The sequence below is a fragment of the Trachypithecus francoisi genome, unplaced genomic scaffold (genome assembly GCF_009764315.1).
Source record: "Trachypithecus francoisi isolate TF-2019V2 unplaced genomic scaffold, Tfra_2.0 Lachesis_group0, whole genome shotgun sequence".
Taxonomy (NCBI): domain Eukaryota; kingdom Metazoa; phylum Chordata; class Mammalia; order Primates; family Cercopithecidae; genus Trachypithecus; species Trachypithecus francoisi.
The window spans coordinates 84025230-84033885 of record NW_022681453.1 but is presented as its reverse complement, the minus strand read 5'-3'; positions in this window follow the sequence as shown (position 1 = coordinate 84033885).

The following is an 8656-nucleotide window of genomic DNA, read 5'->3' as shown; positions in this document are numbered from 1 at the left end:
CTCCCTGAATGAATGTCAAAAAAAAAAAAAATATATATATATATATATATATATATCCAATACAGCACAAATTCTGTTGCTAAGTCGGAGAGGTTTAACTTCTATAAGTCTATCTTAATTTGTTTTTATTTTAGTTTATACCAGTGGCTCTCAAATATTAATATATATCAAAATTACCTGTAAACCTTGTTAAAACACAGATAGATGGACCTCAACCTTAGAGTTTCTGATTGAGCACACATAGAGTAAGATCCAAGATTTTGCTTTCTAACAAGTTTCTAGATGATGCTGATGTTTCAAGTTGGGGTTTCATGTTTTGGAAGACACAGACTTAGATGAGTACATTCCACTCTAGGGTTACCTCTAATAGCTACGTTTGCTCGAATGGCTCTTAGGAAAATTTACAGTAGTAGCCAAAATTCCAATCTGAGGATTAATTTTCATCTACTTTTTCAGTCTTATTTCTATAGCCCTACAAGGATATTAAAAAATATTCAGCCCTCTCATGAACACAGACACATCAAAGAACTTAATATTCCAATAAAAGAGGAATCAATGTGTGCACCGTTGGTTGGTCAAAGGTTAACATCCAGAAGACAGCTATTATCACCTTTTTGCAGTGAAGAAATGTAAGTGCTAATAGCTTAAGGGACTTACCTGATGTCATTTAAAAATTTTCAAGTGGTATTTAGAACAAGACCTCATCAGCATTTTTAGTTCCTTATTTGTGGTAATAATCAAAAGGTAATGCTATTTGTTTCTGGATGGCAGAAACAAAAATCTTACTTCTTATTTTCATACTTAAAAAATGCTGTTTTGGAAATATTCTATAAATTATGAATTTTAATGATAATTTTACTTAACCAAGAAAGTGAAAATATTTATTTTTGCCACACATATCATCACCAATAGATAGTAAAAAATTATTGTGATAAACTACCTGCTTGCATGAAGCCTACAAATACACAAGGGCTTTCAATAAACAAAATAAAGGGAACAAATGCATCTTCACAGAGTATTAGCTAAGCAATAACCTGGTGACCTAAAGGCCTCATCCTTCACTCCCAACTTTTTCTCTAGTGAGTTTTTAAGAAAGTCAGACCATCTCTCTGGACATAGGGATCCTCTTTTGTAAAAGAAGAAGTATTGGACTAGAAGCGCTCTAAATTAATTCAAGCAATAAAGATGATCACATAGCAGTCAAGCAAAAATTTCTCTCTTTCACTTTTTATTATTTTTCTCGTTTAACTGGAGATGGTAATTAATCCCAGCTAAAAAGCAAATTTTTAAACATATATTAATCTGCCTATATACCTTAAAAACAGAGATTCATTTCTGCAGCAAAATGTTTGGTTCCAAAGTGAATCTTAGATCAAAAAAAAAAAAATAAATGAACAAGCAAATAAATATATCCTGTTGAAATTATTGCACACTGTAAGAATGATAGAGAATAAATGTATATTAAATTTTAAAGCCCTACATGAGTTGTTATTATCATTGTTTGTTAACATTTATGGGCTAGTCCTTTTTCCCTAATAAACCATTAGACTCTATTTTTAAATGTCGCCTTACGTTTCATAGCTAGCTCTCTCTTGCTCTCTCTCCCACACACATGTGCAGTGCTTTTTATTTTCCTTTATTAAGTTCACTTCAAAATAGTTATAAAAAAAGGTTTAAACTGATATTACAATCAGGGTCTGATTGCACCCCCAGAAAAAAAATCAAATTGGCAAATTTAGGCATCTAGGTAAACTTCAATAAAAGATACTCAGTAGAAGCCAAATAGCACAAATATCTATTAAGAATATAACATTGCCATTATATAAACAGAGAACATTACCTCAGAAAATATATATTTCAAATAAGGTTTCATAAAAAGCATTACATTGCTCTATCATTTGAATAGATACATTAACATTCCATTTAATTTTTGCTTTCAAAGTAGCACATCTATTTTGAACTCTAAGGCCAGAAATAATCACGAATGTTTCTCATTTTAAAAAGGTTTTCCAAATCTAAATATCAGTCACAGACCTTGTTATTATGAGGTATGAAAATATGCAAAATAAATGTCTTTAAAATACTCATCAACCTCCACTGGTTTGTACCACTTGGATGCCTGTTGGCCAACATCATTATATCACCAAAAGCAATAAACCTGGGTTAGAGCATTACATCTATCATTATTACTAGAGAAAAAAATAAAACGCACCATCCTAGAAAACTCCTCTCGACTTAACATTATATTTGCTATTATGAACATTTTTACTCTAAGAAAGAGTTCAGATTTTATGAAAATTTAAACATTCTTGAGAGCAGTTCACTGTTAATCTTGATTGGCCATTTAAAACAAACTAGATATACTGATAACCTGAAGGTCACTTTGGTGGCTATCACCCACTTTTAAAATTGGGAGGAGGGCTAAATAAAGAAAAGAATTTAAAGAAAGATTGCATCATTCTTAGTGCATTAAGATCAAAATATAATACTGATTTACTTGTATAGGTGAAGGATGGATATTCCATAAATTATTTATATAATCATATATTTTCATTATTCCTTTTATAGATTACATACTTAGCAATTATCATATTGGGGGTAGGACAAATTTCTCCCTATGTTTGTTTCTTTGTTTGTTTTTCACTAAATGAACCAATCTACTGAGGCAGGTTTGTCTCTTTCTCAGGCCAATCATTATGTGGAGGGCTGTGCTCTCACCAGTAGAGAATGTAATTGGCAGTGGCTCTGCTTGTTGCCTTCCCTAGAGCACTACAACATGCCCCAGTGTTCCCACAGTTCATTATGAGACTGTCTACCTCTTTCATAATCTGTGGAGTCACTTGGGAATCTATTTATACTGGCAATTAAAAGGTGCCATTCTATATGATGAAATATGCCACTATTAAAATTAAGGTTTTTGAAGATAATTCACTGATAAAAAAAAAATGCCAAAAAAGTAATATAATACAAAAACTTTATGCCACTGATTTTTTGTAAAGTATAATCCTAATTATATCCCCAAAATGCCTAGAAATAACAGAAGGATATACAGTAAATTGCTATATGCAGTTTCCTTTATTGATTATTACAGATTTTAAGTTTTTTCTTTCACTTTGCTTCCAGTACTTTTTAATTTAAAAACAAAAACAAAAACAGAAGCATGTTTCCAACATCATAGTTAAAGAAAAAAAGAGAGAGCTCTGAAGGGACCAGCGAAAGCAAAGGAACAAATAGAGAATTTGTGTGTGGCATGACCTTTTAAGAGTCAGCAGAAATTCTGAACCCACAAGGAGTAAGGGTGCTTCAGAGGAAATGAGTTTACAAACTGAGGATCATCAAGTAATGGACACAAATATAAGGCAGAGGAAGAAGATGAAGCAGACAAGGTGATACTTTCAAAAACATTCATGATGTTTTAGATATTTAAATTTATGTTAATAATTTAAGTATTAATGTGAATTCAAATATGCTAATACTAGACAAAGTAAGTAGTTAAAATTAAGATTTTATGTTAAATTACCACTTGAACCAAAGGAACATCAAATCCACTATTTAATAATAGTATTTAAAAAAATAATTAGAGCCCAACAGCTTTCACTTTCCTTTGCTTTTCAATATCTTTCAAAATTACAAAATTATAGTAAAAGCCACTTAATTACTGATCTCTTTCAGTTTGCATATCTGTTAACGAATGGTATAGAAGACAATAAAAACCTTTTTATCAGACAAATAATAATCTGTGTAAAATATATTCATTGTTATAATTCTGGACTTTTAAAGGTAGAATTCATTATAAGGTTTTGTGAAATTTTCTGAACACAGTTCTCCCCAGTGACTAGGAAAAGATATTTATATGAAATATGAGATAACACAACCACTTATGAAGATGGAAAACTTGTATTCCTAGCTCTATGCCCAGAATTTAAAAGAAAAATTCCATTTGATTAAAATTCATCTTAAGTTTGTCTGAAATTAATGGATTCAAGTATATTCTAACAACTCTTCCAAAGGAGGAGGGTTAGTGAACTAACATTAACAAAATAAATTGTGTAGGTTATTACAAACAACAATTTCAAAGAGATATATTTATGAAGATATTCTGAAGACAGATATCTCTAAGGTTTTTAAAGATTATTAGAATTCATAAATCAATTCAGCCAAGGTTTATTATTAAAATTTTATAAACTAAATATTCAAAGTACTTCACAATCAGACCTCACTAGTTTATGGCTTTATTTTCTGTCACCCATCATTCTAGAAAGTGGAGTAAGAAAGTTTCTACAAAATTAAAATCTAAAGACTTTAGGGTTCTTGAATAATGACCCCATAAATGAAAAAGTAAAACTATAAACAATCATATTTGTGCATAGGAAATTGAGCTTTTAGAAGTAACAATGACAGCAATGATGTTCCAGAAGATAAAGATTGTATTGCTATATCAGAGTTACATTTATTTAAGTTTAAACATATACCCATGATATTTCTTACAAAGCTTTAGACACAAGTGCAAAGACTGCACAAAGAAAACAAAACTTCCAGTTTCAACTCAGAATTCACACAATAATAAGGGCATAAGTTTAACTAAAGTTATAATTCTGATTCCAAATTTGCTATTTGCCTGAAAACTTCTTGAGGGTAAAAACTATATCTGTCTCAATTATCATTCCATCTGTAGCTATAAGCACAGCACTCAATAACTACGTCCTAAGTAAAATCCACTCATTTTAATTGAATTCACATTTACAAAATATCTACTCTGTGATAAGCAATGGTGATACAAAAATCACAAAGTATGTGTCTGAGCGTATACCATCTGCAGTTGTTTTGGCTTTGCTTTCAACATCTTTTAAAAAAATACTGGACCAAATAATTTCTCAAGTTCTTTCCTACCCTGAAATTCTAAAATTTTATTACCTTAAGTATTAATTATACATATTTTAAAAATATTCCGAGCAACATTAGAGCAACATTATCAGTTTTAACTTGTCTGTGAAATGGTAAGGAACAGTGGTTGTAAAGGTTAGCGGTCAGAAAAGATGGACATTGAGGTCAGACAGTCTTTTTTTTCAGACAAGTTTTACTCTTGCTGCTCAGGCTGGAGTGCAGTGGCGCGACCTCGGCTCACTGCAACCTCTGCCTCCTGGGTTCAAGCAATTCTCCTGCCTCAGCCTCCTGAGTAGCTGGGATTTCAGGTGCCCGCCACCTTGCCAGGCTAACTTTTGTATTTTTAGTAGAGACAGGGTTTCACCACATTGGACAGGTTGGTCTCGAACTCCTGACCTCAGGTGATCTGCCTGTCTCGGCCTCCCAAAGTGCTGGGATTCAGGCATGTGCCACCAGGCCCAGCCGGTCAGACAGTTTTGAGTCTAATAAAACAAGAGGAACCACACAGTAATTTGAACACAGTTTAGTATAATGAATTTTTACCTATAACAAGGGATCAGATTAAGGACAGATTGACTAGTAAGAAATAAAAGGAGACCAGGCCCGATGGCTCACACCTGTAATCCCAGCACTTTGGGAGTTGAGGTGGAAGGATCACGAGGTCAAGAGTTCAAGACCAGCCTGGCCAACACAGTGAAGCCCCATCTCTACTAAAAATACAAAAAATTAGCCAGGCGTGGTGGTGAGTGCCTGTAATCCCAGCTACTTGGGAAGCTGAGGCAGGAGAATTGATTGAATCTGGGAGGCAGAGGTTGCAGTGAGCCGAGATCATGCCATTGCACTCCAGGCCAGGCGACAGTGTGAGACTCCATCTCAAAACAATAAATAAATAAAATTTTAAAAACAAGAAATAAAAAGAAATCTAAAAAATATATGGATAGCAGATATAAGAAGCAGTCACTACCCCTAGAGCTTGGATACAGGCCTTATAGGAGAGGGCATATCCATACTTGTTGAATGATGGAGAATTTGCTCAGGTGCCTAGCTTGCAGAACTTGCTGGGATGTTGTTATAGAGTTCTGTGAAAGCTAATCACTAAGGGGTACCTTTCACTACAAAACAACCCAAGTGGAAGCTGCTGGCCATTGGCTGTGGCTGCCTGACATACACTGAAGGTACTGAATGCTGGGGAACCTGCCCACCATGCAGGAGCCATCAATGAAGAAACTATTCATGCTGTGAGAGAGCCTACTGAACAAGCACTCAAAAACCGGAAAGCAAAGTCCTTTCCTCCCATAGTACCTCTCCATCACTCAGTACTGACAAAGCTTAATATTATACCAGTTGGCAAAGTGCCCAGATCTGTTTTCACAGAGCAGGCAAAAAGGATGAATTTGGAGCTGAGAAGCAATTAAAAAATAAGGAGCACAGCCCACTCCTTTGATTCAGTTTCCATATGCTCCCTGCTACTCACACTCTGACTCCCATACAACAACAGAAAAACTTTATATGCTACCTAGCACTGCACAGCGATCCTTCTTCAAAGAGAAGGTTTTATTCTTCTCTCAAAGTGAGGGGCAGCTCAAAAAGTCATTGTATCCATCCCAGGCTGCATTACTTACTTCTCAAATTCAGTAGCAGTACCACTGATTATTCTGACCTAAAGACTAAATTGTAAACTGCACTACCAATATCATATATGTAATACAAAAAAGTGACAGATGAAAAACAATGGTTAAGAAACATATGTGTTTAAATGAACACATGTATCTAACACATATGTATAGATAAACATGTATATGTAGTCAAATAAAAATATGCAAATCTTATACAGTCTTCATTTCTGCAATTGGTTATAGGATTTTAATTAATATATTTGACTTCTTCTGTCATTACCCTTTGAGTATTACCTCTGTCATCTGCCAGAACCTTAGCCAGGTGAGGTTTGAGTGACCTAACCCTTCACTGACGAAGAATCTGAGCCCTCAATTGTTCCATTTTTCACCTTTGGTAAGTTGCTTGAACGCTGAATTATTGCAACCTCATTCATAAAATAGCAACAAAGATAGTTACTTTTTACGTTCAGACCTTGTGATTAAATATTAAACGAGTTAAAATATTAAACGAGTTAAAGCATGATGAACTCCTAGTACATAGTAGATATTTTCAAGCCTTTCTGTATGTTATCTATATCAATGCTTCCTCTCATAATAAAGGTAGCAGGAGACTGGTTAGAAGAATTACACATTAAGCAATATTTTCCTTTTGACTTCCAAAATAATTTTCAAGGTAAGCTTTCAGAGATGCCCATATTATAATCTCTATGTTTGGATCTTATTTGAAAGAATGGAGAACAAATGCCATATGTCTTAAAGTTGGAATCTTTCTTCTTTCTTTGTACATTTCTGTAGTGTTTATTACTATAAATATGCATGAATTTGTCCTAGTCCCATGTCTGTACATTTTGGGTTTTATTACCTAGAACAAATCACTTTATCTATTTGTAGTTCTTTTCTCCTTTACAAAATGAAGAAATTTTCTTTCAATTATACTATGATTCTATTCCAGGTGACTTTTGAGTTCTCTCCAGATATACGTTGCATATGGTAAACAGATACATCTTTTGTTTATGTGACGAGCACAATATTCAGACTAGAGCAAAAGCAATTCAAAGGCCATCATTTGCCAAATACATAACTTTGAGTGAGTTACTTAACTTTGGGGCCTCAGTTTCCTCATCTGTAAAATGGAAAAAAAATAAGACTTTATGAACATTAACATTCTACAGGAGCTCAACAAATTGTAGCTGTGTTATTTTAATCAAATACGTGTCCATATTAATTCTAAGTCATATCATCACTTTGTTGTGATCCAGAAAGAAAAAGAGAGAGAGAAAGAAAGAGAGAAGGAAGGGAGGGAGAGAGAAAGGAAGGAAGAAGAGTTTCCAATTAGATCACGGCCTATCATCATTGCAGATGCTTTCCAATTTCAACGATGGTGTAATGTAAGAAGAAAAGGTATTTTTAAAATCAGTGAAATAAGACATTACCATTATTGTTATCCATGAACATATACCACTCCAGTTGATAAGACACAGCAATCATTTTTCATCTCCATTCCATTAATTAAAATACTAAATCTATATTACAGAATGTGGAGAAGAAAGAGCAAGTACTATTTGTCCTTTATGGAAGGATAGGTTCAAAGCATTTTTAAATAAATTAATTATAGAGTGCCTACTATGTGAAATAGGATGTTGGACACTGGAGATACAACAGTGACCTAAAAGAACCAAAATCCATATTCATATTAGAGTACAAATTCTGGAAGAGAAGAAAAGCATTAATATAATTTGGTGAGGATAGTAAGTAAAGAGAAGAAGTATATGACAAATGAACAAAAGAGAATATTGTATTTTTTGTTTTCTTAAAATAGAACATGGAAAAGAACATTTTGAAGTACCTACTCTGGAAAATTTTACATGTATGGAATATAAACAAAGTACTGTAAGATGAATCAATGTGAAGCAAATGATTCTGTGATCAGAGGCAAGGTGCCTCTAGGATTGGAGTAAGAAGCCCAGAACATTGTAAGGAAACAAAGAGTGAAAATATCCTTCGCCTACGCCTGGTGAATTTATGAACCTTCTGTCTTCAAGAAGCTAAAGTTTTGATTCCTTAATTAAACAAAAAAATGCATAAGGAAAAAATAGATTTGCTAGACCAAAACAAAAATAAAGAAAAGGTGAAGCCGTAGAACAAGCTGCCAACTT